The sequence below is a fragment of the Rhea americana genome, unplaced genomic scaffold, assembly GCF_003343005.1.
Source record: "Rhea americana isolate MKP2758 unplaced genomic scaffold, rheAme1 scaffold_43, whole genome shotgun sequence".
Taxonomy (NCBI): Eukaryota; Metazoa; Chordata; class Aves; order Rheiformes; family Rheidae; genus Rhea; species Rhea americana.
This window is the reverse complement of record NW_028186568.1, coordinates 5,399,229-5,421,483: the sequence shown is the minus strand read 5'-3', so window position 1 is coordinate 5,421,483 and position 22,255 is coordinate 5,399,229. Positions and strand designations below refer to the sequence as shown.

The 22,255-nt window shown below is 42.1% G+C and overlaps 1 protein-coding gene across 2 annotated transcripts in view; it reads right to left on the bottom strand.

Moving 5' to 3' along the window:
• FRMD1 (FERM domain containing 1) overlaps positions 1-12,573 on the bottom strand; it is a 47,896-nt gene extending 35,323 nt beyond the window's left edge. Inside the window, exons 1-2 of one of the 2 annotated variants that reach the window (XM_085315537.1) lie at positions 12,454-12,573; positions 11,991-12,148 (exon numbers count right to left, since the gene is read on the bottom strand). The gene's annotated coding sequence lies outside the window, so the exon portion shown is untranslated. The remainder of the gene's footprint in view (positions 1-11,990; positions 12,149-12,453) is intronic. The other variant, XM_085315538.1, reaches the window with a different exon arrangement.
• Between the last annotated feature and the right edge of the window lie 9,682 nt (positions 12,574-22,255).

Genomic DNA, 22,255 nt, shown 5'->3' with positions numbered 1-22,255 from the left:
TGGGAGTTCAAGATATTATGGCTTTCCCAGCTGCCTGTTACCATCTCTCTGCCAGAAGTCACACACAGCCTCCAGCACATTGCATACATACTCTCGGTCCATCTTAGTGCCAGGATAGCTTAGTCTCCCTGCTGGGGCTCTGAGTGCAATTCGCCATGGGCATGCTGAAAGCAGACATGGTGCCCAGGCTCCAGAGGCTGTTCTGCACAGAGCCTGCTCCAAGGCAAATCAGACAACTACACAGAGTCCAGATTTAAGGCATTTAGTACTGGGTCCTAAATCATCATGACCACATAAAGTATGGATCCAGCACAAAGCTCATCTGAATGGTTCAAACTGTTTTGAAAAGCCTAGTGCATCAACTGAGCAGGCTTTCTGTTAAGAAAGGTAGCCTCTGCCTCTTTAGAGCCAGTAGAAAAGCAGTCAGCATAAACTATTATGGGCCTTGATAAATCTGTCAGAAAGCAAAGTCTATTCCCCTCCTTGCATTGGTCAAATACTGGTGCGTGATCTGGCACTGCACTGGCATCCTGCACGAAGCAGGATGAACTATGGCCTCACATTCAGCAGCACTTATGCTCACAGCTCTTCACCMCCCCTTAACATCAGGTTCCTGTATCAGTGACCACATTACCTACTACAACACCAGCTCCTGGGGAGGGAACCGATCACAAAATCGGCAGTTATCTCTGCAAGGGCTAACTCCTCCTATATGACAGCATCTAAGGCTGCAAAATTCATTTCTAGAGGATGGGCCCCATCCTTGGTGCATGTTGCAAAGTTCCCCTTCTCTTGCCATCATACTAGAATTATGCAAAGGACGGTTAGGAGGGGATGTTATATATCCCCCTGATAGGCTCTGCCAGAGGGAAGGGATTACTTTATTACTTTAGTAATAACAAATGATTACTAAACCAAGCATTACAGACAGTCCACGAGACATGGATGTGCCATCTACTAGCTTTCTGTGGACTACTCCTTCTCCAAGTGGCTACCTCACTGAGAAAAATGGCAGTGTTTCTGCTCTCCCCAGTGAAGTTGAAGAGGACAAATGGAAGGTTGCTAAGAGAAAGCAGAAGGGAGCAATAGGCATCCTTTTCACCTGTCCTCGGCCTGGTTAAGCCTGTTTCTGGACCCAGGGGAAGCAATATCACTACTACTTCATGCCTGAACTGTTGCAGTCTCTTTCTTAAAGAGGTCAGCAAGAGTCTCTCGAGGCCTGGCCTACACCCCTGAGGTCAGTGAAAACATGATGATTTTTCTTGCCTTCTGCCATGTACAAGATTTGATGTGAGCTAGCACACCCCAGCCACTTTGAATAAAATTACTCTGACACTGACTTATTTCTGCCAATAAGATGCAGATGCCCTTGACTGGTGCAACAATGAAGATGTGCTACTGCTTAGTGTGTGTCCAAAAAACTCCCATGCAGCACATCTCCGGGAAGGTGTGTATTCCAGCAAAGGCAGCTGCATGCCAGCAGCACAGCGCTCACCCACAGCTCACTGCTGACACAGAATGTGTCTTTGGAGGCAAGGGTTATAAACTGACTTTTCCTTGGCATACTCCAAAATGAGTTCCAAGATAACAAAGGATCACAAGCAGCAAGGAAGCAGGTCATTTTATACTAACACTGAGAACAAATATTCTCAAAAGAAAATTTTGCATCTAGTTTATATTTAAGTTCAACATGCAGTCATAAGCATTCTGCTTTGTAATATCCCCAGAGTCGCAYGAGGTATTTTTAATTTTGTTGGTAAATTACAGAAGCCAGCACTTTCTTTTAAAAAGGAAGTCAAACAAAAAAGACTTCCAATAATGCTCATAGGATATCATAAATTAAGAATATATATATATGTGTGTGTGTGTATGTATGTACATATATATTTATATATATAGACATATACACACACATTATATAAAGGGGATTGGACATTAAATAAAGGTTTTCAAAACATTTAAAGTTGCTTTGGTATTTAAATAAATTTTGTCCTGTTTCAGAGGGAAAAATACAGTGGAAAAACCCTGGCATGGGAAATGGGCAAAGGAAGACAAAGAAAAWAAATAAATAAAAAAAAAMAATCAAAAAAACCCTTATCAATCTCCCTCGAGCAATTCTGTGCTCAAATTATTTTTTAATATCTAATACAACTAAGGATCTGTAAGTGTCATTTTGCAAATACAAAAGCTGTTCCATTCATTTCTTCCTTGAGCTGGTATGTACAATATTTGCTAATAAAGCATTTTTATCCAAGTTTTTATACAGACCCTCTTATGAGACATAAATACAAAAAAAATGCATTTAATGCATTACAGCTACTGAAAAGAGTCACTAAAGGGCTTGGTTTTTTTGTTTTGTTTTTTCAAAAATCAGAATTTGACTCCAAAACCTAAGACTTTTAAGAAGGAGACTGTAAAGCAAGCAAAAAAGAGACATTTGACCTCCAGAAAGATGACAGATAAAAGCTCCTATCAAACGGAATATTAAGAGAGAAATCTCTCATTTATCCTCTCTTATCAATATAATTATATTGATGAGTCCTCTTGGATTCTAGGCCACACACCATTAACAGCTGTACATATGTAACAGATGTCTACAAAATGACCTGAGGCCCACAGGTCACTGTTGTTATCGTCAGCTGATGTCATATGCTCCATAAAATTTATGAATGGCATAAAGACCTCAGAGTATGAATTCAGACCTTCCAACATAAGGAGGTTTATCTTTACTGCCAAACTGCTGCAGTAGGTGCTACACATTCTCATTCACAAGAGGAGACGTAGCCTAACGAACACATGCATACAGTTTACGGCACAGTTCAGAAAAGAAGGCTAAAGAAAACCTTAAGAACTCTGTGGACAACTCGAGAAACTGAAACCCAACTCCTCACAGCCTTTATAAAATAAAGCTTCTGGAAAGCTTTCCTGTAATTTCACATTTGCTTTGTCGATTTGAATTTTCAAGAGAAAAACTGTAGATTGTGGGAGAAAAAGTGAGAAAGAATGGGGAGGTGGTGTTCATTTTATGCTTTAAAACAAATGAGTCCCTCGACCCTGCAACAGCAAGTAAGAGGTTAAAGAAGCAACGTCCTTAATCTTAAGGGGGAGGTCAAACACAAGCCTTGTTCAGCTTTCTCTTCTTTAGAGGTATGTTAGAATGTGATAAAATGTGATGAATCATTAACTCACTAGCATTGATGTTTACACTTTTTTTTTTGTTTAAGTTGTAAGCCAAGAATAACTGCCCAACGAAAACAAGTGGCCAGAAGGAATGCTCTTACTTAAATATACACAATTTCAGACTGCCCATATGCCATTCTTTTGTTTACCACAGATTCCAACCTCTTAACCTCAATTAAACCCTAAAAGCTCCCGCAAATGCACTGCCGATGAATTAATAAAAGCTGAAGTCAATCATCTGCCTCTGAGACACTACAGTTTGTTTGTTTTTCTAAATAACATCACCTCATGTTTTAGCTCCTGGAGAAGTGCATTTTGAGATGTAATGACTTAGTCAAAGATCTCTGAAGTCTATCAGTGAAATAATCAAAGATACTATTATTTGTATGCTTCTGGTATCAGTCAGGAGTCTTATTAAGTGGCCAGAGAGATAGCACAGTTTATTTAGCACTGTTTGTTTTATTTTACTTTACCTAAACACACGTGCACCAGATCTTTGGAAAATAAGTCTGTCATTAATTTCAAGAGTCCTCTATTTAAGCAGCTCAAACACAGTCATAAAAACTAATCAAGAAAAAAGCTAGTCTTCCCTTTCTCTCTCCACATCCTCACAAGCCACTTCCTAGAATCTGAACAGAAACACAGCATTTCTTTGGTAAAAATAAGAATTGCTTAAGTTTGGCTCAGGAACTGGAAGAACCACCAAGTCTTCTAAGAAGAGAAGAGATTCAGGAATACCTACCTACGGGATCGTTTTGACAGCTTCTTCCTGGTCAGTCCTTTCAGCATTACAAAATATTCCCATTCCCTATGTGCACAAGTTATTGGTCGAATAGCCAGTCCACCAGCTCACCAAATAATTCTCCAATTTTCCCTAGAGATGATAGGTTACTGCAGTCCTGCAGGTAAATTTGAAACCTGGCTCTTCTTTTCACAAAATAATGCCACCTCAAAGAACAAGCCTCTATTCAGCCACTCATCAGTTACAGGGTAGTATTATTCTCTTCATACATCATGACCTCAGGTTCCCAACTCATACCTGTTTTAAAGAACGAGCACATGCCCTGGAGCCAATTCAGCAATGCAGCTGATACCAGCTGAAACTGTTCCTGCAGGCAGTGGTTACCAGTGAAGCTGGCTGCCTTCACTGGCTGCAGATGTGCCTTCATTTTTCCTGCTAAGCCCAGTTCTCTAGAGCTGTGTGCTTTTACTCTTTGCATGAAGACTTGGGCTAACCTGATCTTGCACAGAGCCAGCTCAGGGCGCTAAACTAGCAGGACACTGCTCCTACTACGGAACAATTTCCTTTCAGTTTAGTCTCCTGAATGAGCGCACTGTTGAGTTACGTGAACGCCAGCCTCAGCCGGAGAGAAGGAGCAGGGAAGCTAAAAACAGCTGCGAAGGCGCAGCTCGACAATATTGCTAAGCCAATGCAGAGCAGCAACCCTTGTCTCCCCAGGCGCTGCTCTCTCCCAGGGACTTCTTTCACATTTCTCAGCCACAGCYGATACCAGGCAATTGCAGAAGACTGTTAACTGTCAGATGTTAGCAGGAAAGCCAACTGAACCACCTCTAATGGCCTATATAACACAATAGCATGAAAATGACTTGCCCTTGCTGAGTTTGGGGCCACACTACGGTGAGCCCATCTGAAAGCAGGTCTCACCCAAACAATATTTGGGTTCAAGCTCTATTACAACTGCAGTTGCATTTTACATTAGTCCAGCACCCATTGTAAATGTATCCTTATCCCAATTTTAGCCTCTTGGTACTGCCACAACCCCATCTACRGGGGATAAAGCAAACTGATGAAAGAGCAATGATCTACCAATTCAGAAAAGCAAAATGGAATAAAATCCTCTCATATTAAGGTGGGGGAAAGTACAAGTAATTCTGTGTTTCTCAAGCCTCTATAACCTGGAAAAATACTTTGCAGTTAATTTAGTAGAACATCTTGGAAAAGCTGGTTTTGCTACAGGTGACAAAAAGTGAACACTGAGAATATTCCTGAGAAAAGCTTACCAGATTGGCCTATTTAACACCCTAAGCCAAACCAGTAAATTTTAGCCAGAGGAGGTATTACAGAGTCCTGTCAAGAAGTATCCAGAACTGTTAAGATTCTTCTGGACCAGCTGGAGCCAACTAGATTCTTAGGCTGCAGTTTCACAATCAGCTTAAGCAGCTCTAATCAAGCCAGTTGTGCAACAAGACAGATCTAGGAACCATCTGGAAACAAACCTGTATTTTGGGGTCAGCCTACATTTAAGTTCTTACACTGATTGTGAAAGACAGCCTTAAAAAACAGAACTTCCACCAACTACACATTTGTCATCTCCAAGACATACTGTAGGACACTAGTGCTATCTATAAAACAAGAGTACTACAGGGCCTGAACATGACCTTGAGACCATACACACCTCCTCTGACCATTCTCAGAGATGAAAAAAATTTCTCTGGAAATACAAAGAGGAAGAAAAATCACGTTTCAATGGTAGAAAGTGAGATCAAAGCTAGCTCGCTTTATGCCATGGCTGCAGCAGAAGTGAAAAATGCCACCTTCTCTTCAACATCCAAAACAATTAAATCATGTCCTGCTGCATATTCCCAGAAATGTATCGATTGGTCAACCATATTTGCCTCAGCATCATCTCACTAGCACTACTCATCTAAGGGCAAAGACACCACAAGGTGGAAATATACATAATTCAGCACCTATAGGGTGCTTTCCCTACTTGCAGGGCGCTACGTGGTAGGAAGCCTATATTCAAAGCCATTGAACAAGGCACACTAAGACCACCTCCCAGGCACTTCAGCACTCTGAAGCACTGGATCCCAGAAYGGATGCAGCTTGGTTAGCCACAGGACAGACGTAACACGGCAAAGACAATGGGCTTTCAGTCTACAGATGTGTAAGAGGCAACTGCAGCTAACCTTCTCCATCTGCTGTCAGCATCTCTTAGAACTTTACATACTCCTTTTGCAGGGATGGGATGTGTGCCCTTCCTTACAGGATTTTCAAAAGCAGCGATTTCAGAGCTGAGGAGCCCTAGCAGACTTAGTCCTCACCTTGTATCTTTTGGGACAGCTGGGAGAACTGCTCAGCATTGCTCATGGACGCCAACCAGCATCCTTTTTCTTTCCTTTCTCCTTTCTTCCTGTACAAACAGCACTTTCTGATGACACTAAACTTTAGCAATAGAGAGGAAAATGCTTTGTTGTCAGCCTTCATTGCAGGATTAGATACAGCTCTTAGGCATGACTGCCTACACTCCACCCACATGCTTCAGTCTTCCAGCCTGAAGTCAAGCAGTGCCTTTAGCTATGAATATTCATGAGGTGCACTTAGGGTTAGTTACTCTTTTGCTTTGCATTGTGCCTCCTACAACAAGGCCAGCATGCTCTGAATGAAGAATTCTCCCAAAATTCCCTGGGGCCCTAGTTCATACCCTGGGATCACACTGCTATGCTACTTCATCTGTATGAAGCCCTAGACCTTATACTCAAAGGTGAGATAGCTTTCCTACCCWGTGATAATGCAGTGTTCTTTAGCAGCCAAGTGAAAGGACGTGTTTTGGGACACTCATCAGACCCTACTGCTGCAAACTTGGCCGCAAAGAGAGAGAAAAGGTTTGGCACAGCATAAAGCAGCAAAGGCCATGCTCCTACAGCACGTGGAGGAAGTGTAATGGCAGGGCAGCAGTACAAGGAGGCTGCGTGGGCAGGACTGCACAGTGTGGCTGCTGCGCTTCCATCCATCTCTCCCTCTGGATGAGAAACAGCTCCTCAGTAGTTTACTCCTGGTGAGGAGCTCAGCATGAATCACCTGGACTTAATCCTTATCTGAAATCAAAACCGAATTCAGGAGTATTTTGAAAGACACAGACAATGAGCATTAAAGCCCCCAAGCAAAGAGGAACAAATTATGATCTCATAGGGACCATAAGGTTTTCCTCATCATTTCCAAGTGAGTGACTTTGTATTTTTGTACATAAAAACATATAGCCTTTTAAAATAGATTATTTGACCAGAAAAGGGCAAAACTTAGCAATATACATGTTTGAAACAATATCCAAACAACGAAGCCTGCAGCTATGGCATGCATCTCTTCTTTCAGCATGATGCTTTCCTTGGAGCAATGGATCAACTGATCCCGTCTTCTCATTGATTATGTAAAAGTTGCATTACATTCAGTGTGACAAACTACCAACATGAAGTATTTCACTATAATGAATTTATTTATTTCTATATAATCTGTTACTGTACTCCTTTTACTGATTAACAATCATTTATAAGACTTCTTCAGACTATTAAACACATGAAGTTTAGGATTTAGTAGCAATTGAAAATATGGATTGACTTAAGCAAGTGCAGAAGCACAAGAAAGAAACATGGGACAGTGTGTAAAGCCACATTACACAGTGCAAAAGCAGCTGCAAAGAAGTCTGCTCATAAATGCAAAGCTCCCATTTATCAGCTGGATAACCAAGACAGTATCACAGTAGGTTAAGTGAAGCACATTGCTTGAATATCCATTCAATAACAGCAAGTTTGCCTCTACTGAAATACACAGACACATCCCTTTTAGTACAGATCCTCAGAGAAACATCATTCACAGGAACATAACATGTGGAGCCAGGAACACAGTAGAGGAAAAAGCGTCAGGCATAGTCTTGATACCTCAAYGTGAAGGAGAGCAACAGAAAATACTTCTGAGTTTGGCACTACAGTGCTCTCTCTTTGTGAATTTCTGCCAAGTAGTGCRATCCTTCTTTAATAAAGACTGGCTTTCTGCATTTATGTGAAACAGGAGAGGCAAAGTATGGATGGAGAGTCACAGAAAAGTCTTTAAAGTAGGAAAGAACGAGGCTTCGTTCCCTGCTACTATTACTGAARGGAAGCTTAGGAAGTGCAGGAAGAGCACTAAGCAGAAAGACCTGGTCTTGTTACCAGCAACTCAGGAGAGATGCATCTTCCTGTACCACGCAGATTGGAAATGGATGAGATTTCTCCCAAAGAAATCTATTATACTCTTGGCTTGCATACAACAGCTGAGAGACACTCTTCTACAAGACTGACTTTGCTGAATTAGTTCCACTGTGCTGATGAGATCTAAAAATMAAATACTTTTATATCTGAGCTGGGTCAGACTGAATTGGAACAGATCACCAAACCACCAGAAGCATTCTGCAGAGCTGCCAAAACATGTGGGGGTGCATTATTCCTTCATTTCTAGTCTCACCAAATCAGCTCTAGAACTAACTAGACTGCAAGTCTCAATAAAAAATACATATATCATTATAACTTTAAAGGCAATAGCTGGAGTTGCAGGATGAATAAAAACAGACATGTTCTTATTAATTTATCACATAAAGAACTCTTCTGAGCAAGAATACAAACAAGATAAAACTAACTAGTTACTAGTAACTAATAACTAATTACTGACTAGTTAAAAAAAATAAGTAAACTTCCCCAAAGGAAAGAAAATCCACTGGTGATCTTATAGCATTGCAATCACAGTCTAAGTATTCAGACAAACTATTCAAATTCTGTATCAGTCTGTTTCTCTTTCCTCCTTAAGAAGTTCAGCTAGTTTTAAATCAACGCTTTTATCTGTCCTGAATATACTCATGTAAAATGGAGGGACTTCCAGAAAGAATGGATATAACATAGCCTAGAACAGTTTGCTTTCATTACAAGTGTGAAAACACCAATCTGCCAGAACCCTGACAAAATTAACACAAACAGCATAGTATTTAAGATTAGATGCAACTTCAAAGACTATAGAAATTAACCTTAGCAAATGATGGGGAAATAGAAAAAGACAAAGCTCAAAATAGAAACATAAAACATAAAAATAACTAAAACAAGCAGTTCTAGAAAGAATGGTCTCTTTTCATGGTAGCAATGCTGCATTTTGCAAAAATAAGAAAGGGAAAGCAGGAAAGAAGCAGCAGAAAAGGACAAACAAAGTGTAAGAAAAAGGTTAAAAAAAAAAAAAGAGTGACCACTACTAGTCACTTTACTGACTCTAGTCAACAGTTTGTTCATGTTCAGTTATTAACTACAACAGTAGGAATTAAGGTACTACTGCTAACAATACTAAGATAATCAAGGAGTAGCACAGGAATTTCCACAAGAAAAGCACTGTAACCCTGGAACACAGYAGGCACACAAGTAATTTACATCATCTTGAATTAGTCTAGCAGTAAGGCAACTACTTTAATACAATAGTTAACTGATATAGAGTTAATTACTGGATTCATACGCTTTTTACCTGAAGTGCTGGGAAATGAAGAGTGCTGTAGCTTCAAAGAAGGATCAGCACCTACCTGTTATCAAAAATCTTCCTCTACCATCAAAGATTGAAATTACATGAGAAAAACAAATTTTTTCTGATGAAAAGAAAAACTGTTTTTTTCTTTAAGAAAAACAGTCATACAAATTTGTTAATTATTGGTATATAACTAATTTGATTTTTATGTGTATGGCATAAATAACAACAAAAATCCTTAAAATAAAACCCTTTCTAAACACCACAGGCTATTTTTTTCGGTAAATAACAGCAAAGAATTGCTAGAACTCATGCTTTTTTCCTTTCTTTCTTTCTTTCTTTTTTTTTTTTAAGTGACCTCTGCAAGAAAATATTTTTCTCCTTTTCAATTGCATTTTCTTCTGGTTTGACATTCCTCATCTGAAGTCAAAACACTGGCTAGTACACAAATTCTTAACATCACCAATGCTGAAAACAAAACATTCTGATTAATAGTGCACAGTAATTAAATGAGAGGAATAAATAGAAAAGTGAGGACAACATATTCTGTTGTCATCTCAAGTTTTCCAGGAACAAAATAAGAAAAAAAAACACCTAACAAATGCACAGGAGAGCAATATTTTAAAAGTTTCTTTTTGAACATTTCCACAGAAATAACTAGTGCTAGAAATAAACTCTCATTTTCTTTGGCTAAAGTCTTGAAAGGTAAGCATTACTGATGCTATTGAAATATTTATTGTCAAGGCCTGAGTATCACCGTAGTTCACTGAAGAAGGGACAAGGTCCAAATAGCACCTTATGGTTGCCTGGTGTGGTGGAAAAACAGATGTGCATTGTAAATGCCACTTGAGAGATAACCTGAAGAGTCCATCACTGCAGAGCAGTAGGAGAATATCTGTCAATACAGGGGATGAAGATTTCTCAAGACAGACAGCATGGGAAATGCAGAGCTTTTTGATGTAAATCAGTGCCAAGAAGGAACGAAGAAGGGGAGAAACAATCAAATACAGAGACTTCTGACACTCCTCTTCTTCCTTGTATACGTATCTCCTGAGATGCTCATCTCCTCTCATCCTTTTTTGGGCTGCTAGACAAAAAGGCTGTCACAGCATTCACCTCAGTCAGACCCCCCAAAACAGCTTCTGCAGTAATCAAGGTTGCCTCCATACCTCCTTTCCAGCCTCCCTCACTCTTAATGCTGCCACTGAGGAGATGAAACCAGACACTAGACAAAGTCTCCCTGCCAGGCTACTCAGTCCTCACTGCACACCCTCCTCAGCCCTTTGAGCCATGGTGTTTTCCTGCACTGTTCCAACAACATGACATGACCAAACCTCGCTTCGGCGCAACGGTGACACCCACCTGAGTGGGCAGCACCAGGCCCCAAAGCTAGCCCGCATTGGCTGCGTCACCRCCCTCCCTTAGCATCTGCACACATGGCAGTGGCAAAGCAAGTGCCTATTGAGAACTGTCCCGGATCCATGCCACCTTCTAAGTTAGCGCTGGGGAGGCATTCGGGGAAGCCTAACTGCCTTAGGGCATGCAAAAATTTGTTCTAATAATACTGCAGCTGAAATGGTTTAGTACTGCAGAGCCTGGGAACACTGGGAAAATAGGTGATGCCATGGTATACCAGTGAGACCAACTGGTAGAGGTCTAGCRCTAACGGACTGAAGAGTTGCCGCAGCTTCAAAATATTTTGGGAGTCCAGCTCCCAGTTATTACCTTTTTACTCCYTGACCAGCCTAGGTACACCCTGCACAAAGGTGCGCTCTCCTGAAGACCCTGGTCCCTGCAGAGCTTTAGCTCTGTGCACATCGCAGTACACAGATTTCTCAGACCTGTGCTCACCGCTACTTTAGCAGCAAAATTACCCAATAATAAACTGGTAAGTAATAAAACTAGTAATTACTTTTACAGCCTAGCCGTAACTGAAACTTAGACTGGCCATGGCCTCTTACTGACCAAGTTGTAAATCTGCATTTTGCAGTTAGTAATTCATATTTACACCAACACAGAAAAAAAAAATGTAAGACTCTCATATAGTTCAACTTCCAAGCTTCCAAGACGCTTTCCAAATACTTTCATGTTTGTGGTGCTAAGGGCTCATTTATTCATCCCGGTCAGGCTGCAGGACCAGTTAAGTGCTTTTTAAGTTTCACTACCATCAACTTTAACCAGATACCTGATAGCTCAAAGGTCAGGAAACGATCTGCTGGGGTGAGTCAAACTGAGAAGCTATTATGAATTGTCCCATTACTTAAGAACTCTATCAGAATTAGGTTATTTAAAAGAGAAATTAAAAAAAAAAMCCACAGAAACAGCAGAACTGAACATATTTTTAAGAACTTTAGGCTAAAGACCGAACAGGATAGGTAAGACCAAAGGCTCCTTCTCTGGATAAGGTGAAACACTGTCAACACGGCTTGTTGGCAACCCACATCCGTTCCTTAGAAGGCTTCAAGTTTAAAAATCCCCGAAATGCAAACACACTGGAAGGCATGCGAAGAGCAGCACAGTCCTGTTACGCAGCCGGTACCTGTTCACAGCAAGGCTGAATACAGCAAGTGCCCCGCGCTCGGGCACGCCAGCGTGTTTCAGGATTTTAGGACACTCTTGCACTTGACTTGCAGMCCGAACGACGCAGCTGGGCTTACGGCTAATGGCTGTAAAGGAAAGTCTGGTCTGAAGTAGCACCTGCAGAGGGGAGGGGGGAAGAAAAAAAGCCCTAAGTGCGCGGCACCTGAAGGGTTTTCGCTCCCCCGCCGTCGCAGAAACCCCCCGCAGCGAGGGCGGCGCGTCGGGGCGAGGCTCCCCCGGAGGAAGCGTGCCCCGAGGGGCGCTCGGGCGCGCCGCACGGGCAGGAGGACGAGCAAGGCGGCAGGTGCGGCTCTCCACAGCCCAGCCCGGCCCGGCCCGGCCCGGCGCGGCTCCCGCGGGGCCGCCGGGCCCCGCACCGGGGGGAAGGTGTGTGCGGGGCGGGGAGGGGGGTGCTCACTTACCGCGGGGCGGCCAGGGGCGGCGGGCTGCGCCGTGCCCTCCGGGGCAGCACCCAGCGCCCGCCGCGCGGCGCCGAGCGAGGTGCGGGCGGCAGGACCCAACAGCCGCCGCGCGCCGGGTCCCCGGCGGGGGGAGCCGAGGCGGGAGGGGCGGGGGCGGGGCCGGCGGAGCCCCGCCCCGCCCCGCTGTTGCCCTCGCGGCAGCGCCCACGTGGAGCGGCGGCGCGCGVCCACTCGCGACAGCCCCGCGCGGGGCTCCTCCCCCCACCCCTTCCACCCGCCCCGCTTCACCCTCGCGCGGCGCCGCCGCAGCGGATTGGCGGAGTCTCGTGGGCAGTGGGCGGGACCGGCGCCCGGCACGGGCTGCGGGTTGGCGAACGCGGTTGTCAGTCCGCCCCCCGCCGGGCGGGCCTGAGGGGCGGGGGTGGGGCCGTAACGGCCGCCCTTCGGGGCGTCGCTGCGGTTGTGGTGGGGTGGGGTGGGGCGGGGTCGGCGGGCTTGCTGCTGTGAAGCTGTAGGCAGCTGGTGTCCGGGCGTGCCCGCGAGGGAAAAAAAAGAAAAGAGAGAAATCTAATTTCTCCAGTCTGCAGCSGGGGTTGCTCTGTGGCAATGTCTGCGGGAGTGCTGGCCCCAGGGTCCCTGCCCTGCCCAGGGCCTCCGGCTGCGGGGGCCCTGCGAGGGCAGAGCCCTACGGAGCACGGCCAGCAGGCCCTACCAGGGTGTTTGGTCTTGGTTTGGTGGTGTTTTTAAGTACTGTCTTGCAGTTCAACAAGTCTCTGTTCTTTCCTGGCAGTAGTGAAGCTTATGTATACAAAATCTTAAGAATTATCACAGCAGGGTATGAGAATTAACTCCAGGTCGTTCTCCCAAAACTGGTTGACCAGGCAGTGCTGGCAGAGGTAAAAGCAGTAAAAAGTGGAAGATGCAGCTGTAGGCACGGTGTCTGATTGGAAAGAGAAAACTCTTAGCTTTCTGCACGTTCTGTGAACATAATGATGCAGAAAAGAATATATTAAGGTGCTATGTTTCCATTCATACCACAAATCTTACTGTTCCTCATCCCTACTCCCTGTTACAGTTTGCATTTTAATTTAATAAAATATTCTAAAGGAAGGTTGACACCATTTCAAGTTATTTGATATAGCTTCCTCTGCTTATTTTCACAAGTAGACCATTGGTTCAATTACCAAAATAGCTAGAGACACTGATAAGAGGTATGACTTGGAAGAGGAGCAGGCAACACCTTGCAATTTTTATTTTCTGCTTTCAATACTGAAAAGCCATTTTTTGCCATAAGGTTAATTACTTTGCTTTATTTTGCTCCAGTAAGAAGCTGAGGATGACAATATCCCACAGAAATGTCATGAGGTCTAATTACTTAGAGTGAAGTGTTTCATAAGGGGTGTAGGCATTAGGACTGAATAAAGGATAATGACATCTGCTTACAGGAAGGCCAGCTGAAACTCTCTTTGAGGGGAAAAATACTCTTGGATCACTGCTGAAAGCAGACATTTTGGGATTCTTGAGGTGCCAACACACAGGTGTGTGGTACTGTTTTCAGATGCCCCAGGATCTTTGAGACATCCTGATGAAGATGGCAGTTTAATCCACGTCAGAGTCTAAATTTACAGGTTAATGCTAACAAACCAGTTATTTCCTTCACAGTTTCTTCTCAGCCCGTCAGCTGCTTGGTCTAGTCCASGGTGCAGCCCCACAGCCAGCTGTGTTTGACCATGCAGTCTGCAAAGGAATCTGCAATAACTGCAAGCCATAAAAGGGAGGTGGATGGAAAGATTTTCATATAATGTTGCACTGCTTTGCAGAAAAGTTGAAATTTGTCCATGAAGGAGCACAAGAGAGAGCATGACATGTGGGTGAAGCCTGACCAACTGTTGGGGGGAGGGAAGCAGGGGATCAGATGTCCAGATCCTTTTTCCCAGCCTGTTTCTGCATTTTAGGTTGAATAAAATGCTAGATAAATCTCAACTCTACAAGTGTGGATGACAGCTTACATCTGCCTCTTCCCAAACCGAATTCTAACTGTGAGGCTGCTCTGTGAGCTTGGGGGGCATCTCATTACCAACCCCTTCTCCAACAGCAGTCTTCTTAGAGAAAAATCTGGTTTCTTCTTTCTTACCTGAGCAGAAGTGTAGGCACCTAGTTTCAAGAACAAGTCTGGGACGATGGTTACACAGAGGTGACTCCCTACAGCCAGTTAGGTGCCTCAGGGCCTTGGCACATTCCCATCTTCAGTCTTTGCTTTGCTTCACTGTCTTTGCTCGCAACTGCAGCATCTTCATTGCACCAGCTCTGGAACACTTTCAGACTTTTTGCTGAGCTGGTTTAACTCACTAAAAGGACAGAAAATTCCAGCACTATGTTGGGGAGTTAGATTGGAATATATAACTATGTATCAGGTGTTATACTTTAATTAGAAATGTAGTAATTATTCTGAATAGCTGATGTCCCAGGATTGGCAGACCTTGTGTGTCACCCTAGAGGAAAACAAGCTGTATTTTGAGAAACATCGAAACAGCAGGAAAGTGGGGGTAGTGTTAGCCCGTTTGTTTGTGAAGTAGAGGTCAAAGTGCTGGAGGCTGAAGATACCTGGATTCCAAGGAAATACTGCTTCACATTTTGAAAGTTTCAACTGCAGCAACTTGCAGTGCAGCTGCGCAATTTCATCCAGTTTGCTCTGTAGTGTGGAAGCTGGAGAAGGGGAATTTGCGGTAGGGTTCTTATAAACCAATGTCTCGATCCAGAAAATATAACTGATTTTGCAAATTTGTGTCTCATGCAGAGTCAGCTGCAGTCAGAAGGACTCTACAAAAGAAAAAGTTTACATGAGCAGATGTCTTTGCTCATGGTCGTGTCTGCGTTGCATATAGACAAAAAGATTTCACAGCACAAAAGGGAGAGCTGGGGTTTGCCTTTGCAATTTTGGAAAAATACCTCTTTTTCTTACGAGAATTTAAAAAATACATATAGCAGATAAATTTATTACTACTGTTCATTATCCAATTCATGAGCGGCACCTAAACTCAGGAAGAAATGTGGTGCTTATTCTGTGGAGAAACAAAGGGAGTTTTCACTAATGATCTCTGAGAGCTGAAGCTGGCCTCAAGCTGTTCAAGTCATGAGAGGATGACTCAGAAGTCAGAAATTTGAAGCATTCTTATGTCTAGCATTTAGTCAACAGGCAAAGCGGTTGGGAGGTAAGCAGAGGAAATCAATGGCAAATCAAAGAAGAATAGGTCAGCTATTCATTAGAGAAAGGGTCGATCTCTGGGTTATTAACAGAAAAGAAGGCATGAAATGAATCCTAAAGAAAGCTGTGGCTGCAGTGAACTGACGGTGAGGGAGCCTTTAAAAAAATTACTTGACTCTCTTACATGAAAGGTTATGCACAGTACTCTGCATTCTCAATTTAAATCATTCAGATCCCTGCCACACCTGTTACTGAGACCGTCCAATCCTAATGCAGCTTTTGCAGGAGTAATAAGTATTTGAGTATATTTGTCTTTGTGTATACGATCATCATAGTTAGTACAYGCGGAACAATTATAATCTGCTTTTTGTCAGCATATGTGATGAAGCAAAATCTTACTTTGTGATGTTTTCAGTTCATGTTAGAGCTTGATTTTGCAGACTCTATTCCAATGAAATCATTGATGGCTTCTATGGGACTACTCATGAAAGTAGGGCTTTCATGACTAACATGTTGCAAAATCAAATTTGAGTTTGAGCTCTGTGGTTTTTTCCACTTGTGAATTATCACATTGATTTATAACATCATGTAAGCAGTAAGCATCACCAATAAAATTGCAGAGTGGCTTATTTGCTAATTAAAAGTATTTGTTATATTGATTATTCTAATAAACACTCATGAATTTACTAAAAGCTGTATATAATGTACAAATTTATGAGTTTTGAGACATCAGTTTACATTCAATAAAAGTCAAATGCTGTTTGTGATGATCATCAACCACGTTATACTCTAAGTGTGGCCAGGATACAGCTCTGGAGCCACAAATTGTTTTGTGGGCAATTCAAGTATGACTCCTGTGCCAGGGATATGCTATTTGACTGCCCGTATAGGAGACATTGTGTTATATCACATTGCATCTAGTGCCTTATATGTATTATATATTGTATCTTTCATCTCAGAGAATCCTAATGTGCTTCCTCAGTGAGAATTTTTTTCATTTGCCATTGAAACAGAGACCATTCCAGGTAGCAAGAGAGCAGCTGCTTAGCAGTTCTCTGTAACTCTGCACACCTTTGCAAACCGTATGAGAAATCTGGTAGGGAGAATGGACTCATAAATCAAATTTGGCTTAGGACACAAAGACTATAACTCTTACCCTTGACAGGATCTCTGTGGGACTGTGGTTACTAAAACAGTAATAAATTTAATTTTACTTGTGAAACAAAATAGAAATTGTGCCTTTCAGTAGCACCAAATCATTTAATACCTTTATAGGCTCATGATTTTATCCTAACTCTGACCAAATTCCCAGAGCTGTACTTTGTGCTTCCTTTAGAGATTTTGTAACCCAAGMTCTAATGAAGTCCGAACCTATATACCTTGTCCAGCCTCTTGAGATCACAGCCAGTGGTGACATGGCTGCTGGTCATGAGCAGTTTAACTGTATTATCTCTGATAGGATCTACTTAATATGTATTTGCCTATATGGATGCTCAGGCCAATCAGTATCTGTAATTAAATACACACAAACTGCCTAAGACTTTTGTATGAATTCCTTCTGGGGTCACTTCTCCATACTTCATCAGATAAAACTTAATAGATCTATAATAGATCTTTTGCAATTGTGTTTGTGAATGATTAATACAGTAGTGACACAGAAGGAGTCCACTTACCTAATCATGCAGTATAGCTGGAACGGTGAAGTTCTAGTTACATTCAGACAACTTTGAAACCATACTAGAGCTCTTAATTCCCTACCCAGGGTTTCTCAGTGCTTATCACAGTTGTTCTGGACTTTAATAACAACATTAAAATAATTAACAGAATTATATGTCCTCTGCATGGCAAATATGTACTTCACATTAGTGTTGACTGCTTACTAAACATCTTCCCAGCTTTCTGTTCCGTGCATCTAACTTTTCCTACCAAACCCCTAGCCTCTGCAGTATGTGTAACCACAGATGATGTATTTTATGAAGGCTTTACTCTTGATTTTATGTTCTCGAGGTATCTATTTATTTTTACTATGATTGAAGTTACTTTCTGTAGTATTATTTTCTTGCTTTCCCCCTTTTCTCTCTGATTTACTTAAATATTTCTAATCTAAAAATATTGTCTCTAATATGCTAACCTTAACTGTAAAAAAAAAAAATATGCTAGATGATGGATAAGTTTCAGTTACAAAAGCTAGCTGACTTTTGAAACATTTGGAACAATAGTCCTTGATTAAACTTTTTTGATGTCAAATACACATCTTATTTTTCATCTACATTTCTGTGTTCTTTCCTGCATCAAATAATCAAAGAATCTGCAATTACCAACTATTAGAGTATTATTAAAGACCACTAGCACCAGGAGACATTCTTTACAAAATCGCTGAAGTTCCTTTGTTTCAAAAGCGTTGCCCTTTCCTTCCCCCTGCCCCCCCCCTTTTTTTTTGGGGGGGGGGGGAGTTTTATGTGTTCCCTCTGATATACCTCTCAGCAAAGCGGGGGATGTGGAGGACGTACAATCTAGGCTGATGCAGTCTCTCGCCTGCAGAGCGCCTTGTGCCTCGCACAAAGGAGAGCTGGTATTTCTGGTGGGGGAGCAGGGAGGGGGCTTGGAGTGCATCAGGAGGTAAACGTGCCTGGGAGCAGCTCCACAAGCTCCAAAACCCTACACACAAGAGACAATTGTCTGAAGAGGGGCCGCTTACGAATACCGTGAGCTTTCAGATTCTCCCACCTTTGGAAGTAGTGTGCTCAGATGAGAAAACACTACAAAAAGTGAGGAGAAAGGCAATAATGCCTACAATACTGCAGCTTTAAGGGAAGAGCATAAATACCCTTAGGTGCTGTGTTATTAGCCTCTCTAAATCAGAAATAGGTATGAAAGGGGAAAAAAGGCCACATTTAGCTTGAATGTTTGCCTGAAGTAATGGCACTGAGACGATTTGAATTATACTGAGTATGAATTTAGCCTGATGTGTAAAATCCATTTCTACCGTTATCACTGCTAACCTAAGCCTATTCACTGATAATTACAGTTAAATGTTTGCCCTGCTTTAGCTCATCTCTTTTTCTTTCCTGTCCATTTAGTAAATGCATAAGTTATATATTAACGTTGGTATGCTGTGTCAAAGCAACAATAATCTTGGAACTGGGCAGCAGGGGTGGAATACAGTATCACAGCAAACACTGTGAAATCTGTAAATAGAGGGTTGTATAAATAATAATTGAAAGTCAGTTATGTTCTAGTAAATTGAGATTCTACMGTGAAACAATTTGAATTTACAACAATGTCTGTGCAAATGTAGGTCAAATGTAGCAACTTTAAGTAAAGTGTGTTTCAAATTTTTGGGTTGCTTTGGGCAAAACAGTTCCAAACATGAAGAAAAGGCATTGTCTGTACCTGTATGACTTAAAAACTTATTGGAATTCACAAGCAACTACCTTCTCCTGTACTGTGATGTCTCCTGCACAGATTAATTCCATAAATACTCTCGTTCTTTCCTGTATCTTTGGAATAAAATTAGTAAGGTGTGTCATCCATTTCCTTCCTCATCACATTACCTGTGCACTAAGCAAGGGATTCAAATGAATTCCCAGCTCCTGTGGAAAGTCAAGACAGGTCACTGGGAAGAGTATTACATAGTGTCTGCCCATAGAGGAAGTGATATTAGAAAAGATGCTGTGTAAGCAGAGACAGAAATGCCTTAAATGTGGGGTGTGTTTCACCCAGAGGGCATCCTTTGAAGTAAATCAATGAAGGAAGCAACTAAGCCTTTTTCCTCTTTCATACCCATACCCAGTTGGGTGGGATTCATCAGGATACAGTGAATCAGGCCTCACTCTCAACCTTGCAAATTGAGGTCTAAGGTAAACTTACTCCAGAAGCTCCACACAGCCTCTTCTTATTTCTCTTCCTCCCCACCTGCAGAGCCCTGCCTTTCTGCATCACCAATAACATCTTTCAGGTCAGAGTCTTGCTTGCCTGTAATAATAGTTTCTGCATATTTGTGTTTTTGTCTTGGCTCTGGAGGAGATGGTGGGTCCCTTAGTGCCTTAATGAAACAATTTACTTGGAAATGAATGTATCAACTTGTCATTCCCAAAGAAGAACAGCTGACTTGTTCCTGAAGAATGTTCTTGATTTGGAAGCTTACATCAAGACATCTAATCACATTTCACCAAACTGCAATTGTTTTAGGGGCTGCCTGGAGGTGTTAAAGTATCTGTTGCAAATTTCCTCCTTAAAGGATTTCTGAAGTGAAAGCCATTTCATCACATTATAAACATTTCATCAAGTTACAAAAACAAGTGAGGTATCTCATAAATATAACARGTCTTGAGCACTGAAAGCCCCTTGTAGATAAAGAATGTGGCTATGAAACATTATCCTCTGTAAGATTGGTTTCTGTCCTTTAGAAATGACATTACTTCAAGTCAGGCAAATACAAGGTAAAAGCTGGAGATGAAGAGTGAGAAACGGAGAAAAGCCTGAAGTAATAAAAAGTGTACACACAAGGGTTACTAATCTGCAGTGACTGCAAGCACGGCTCACTATCTTCAGTTTTGAATAAATCATGCCATCTTTAATACCAACATTATCTTCTTTTGTCCTCATATGTCAAATAAAGTCAAGAAACCTAAGTCATAACATAAGCCAGATTCCCTTAGAGTTGCTTTAAAAATGTGTTTAAAAAGTTTAAAAAGTAAGAAGTGTTCTCTAATTCTTCATATATAGCACATGTCTCATAAAAAGCTTTCACTGGTACTAATTACTTTTTATCTTCTAGTTCAAAGTTGAGGCTTTTTTTTTTTTTTTTTTTTTTTTTTTTTTTTGCCTGTATGTAGGAAGATGTCCACAGCTTCTTGGAAGTGATTCCATAAAGAACTGAGTGATTAGTCCTGCTTTTTAAAATAGCTGGTTCAATTTCTTCCACTGCAGTGGCAAAGAAAATACTCATCTCCTGGCAGGTAATGCAATTTTTAGTTATCCCTTACCATYTCCTGTGGTAAAGCTGACCTCTAGCAGAGGGATACCCTGCTTGGATGGAATAGAGTTCCTTGGGGTCACGTCTCATTCTCATTTAATATAGCGGTTACTGAACATAGTGCTTGGCTGAGGCAAGTAAGTAAGGAAGCTGCTCAATGAAGCGAAGGTCAGAGCATGGTCAGCCAGGTATCTCAGGCTGTGGACTCTCTTCCTGGTCATTGAGAAATGTCAGAGCAAGGTGCATAGGTGCGTAATGCACCCCACTCCCTTATTTTTTCACTTGTTTGGCTTGGTTTTAGATGACAGATACTTTCTTCATTGATTTTTGTGTTGAATTATAAGGAAAGCAGAAATAGGTATTAATTTCCAATTATAAGACATATGACAGTTGTGTGAACCTGTACATTTGTTTTTGATTTGCTACAGTGCAACTTTACAGGGACAAAAATAAGTTGCCTAAGTACTTTCAAGCAAATACAGGTACCTTTGTCACCTCCTCAATCATACGACAAGTATGGGACAACTGCAGACCTTGAAGTAGTACATGTAAAGTACTTTCAGATACCTACTGCATTCTTGTATGATTAGTATTTGAATTGTGAATTATATTGAATTCTCTATTATCAGTCCATGAGATGGACTATGATTTGCTATTGACTCTTCTCCCTGTGCTCCCCTCTGTGAAAAAGAAAATAGTCTTTCCCAAATAATTTGAACTAAATCCATCCATCCTACTAAATGCATGAATACACATGTACATGCGTCCAGGCATGTCCTACATCTCAGAAGAGGAGGGAAGCTTGGATGCCCATGATAAAGATTGCTATTTGGTGTTGTCCACAAGTCACCTGAAAGCAGGAGTGTCATGACCTGCTGAGGAGGCAAACAGCACAGCTTACTGCTGAGCATGTCACTGCCAAACGATCCAAGCATTGCTCCTGGGTGGCAAGGGGCCAAATTCCTGCCACCTGCATTTAGGCACCTGATTTATGGTATGGTTTCAGGTTAYATCTAAGCTGATCTGGCCAAAAGGAATGTTCTACTCCTCTTTCTTTCTCTGTTGTACACTTCTGTTGCTTCTTTGGTGTGCAATCTACAGCTGCAGAGTGAATTGGTCCATTTGTCTGCTCAGCAGGAGACTAACCTCGTGACAAAATGAACTATTTTTCTCTCTGTCAGCCAGCTGAATTGGAGTACCTTGCTTCAAGATGATTACCCAATAGAATATGGAGAGGGATGGGTACAGTGAGAGATGTTGCAGTGGCAAATGAAGTTTTCAGCAGAAATCCACTGTTAAATCAGTGCTATTAGCCCACAGAAAGAAAAGGCTTAMATTGCTGGGCAATTGCATGCTTGCTAGATCTGATCTGAAGCAGGAAGATGGGAGTGGACAGCCAGGGTAACTTGAAATTTTGTTAGAATCATAGAATCAGTAAGGTTGGAAGGGATCTCTGGAGATCATCTAGTCCAACCTCCCTGCTCAAGCAGGGTCACCTAGAACATGTTAGACAGGGTTGCATTCAGGCAGACCTTGAATAGCTCCAGAGAAGGAGACTCCACAACCTCTCTGGGCAACCTGGTCCAGTGCTCTGTCACTCTCACAGTGAAGAAATTCCC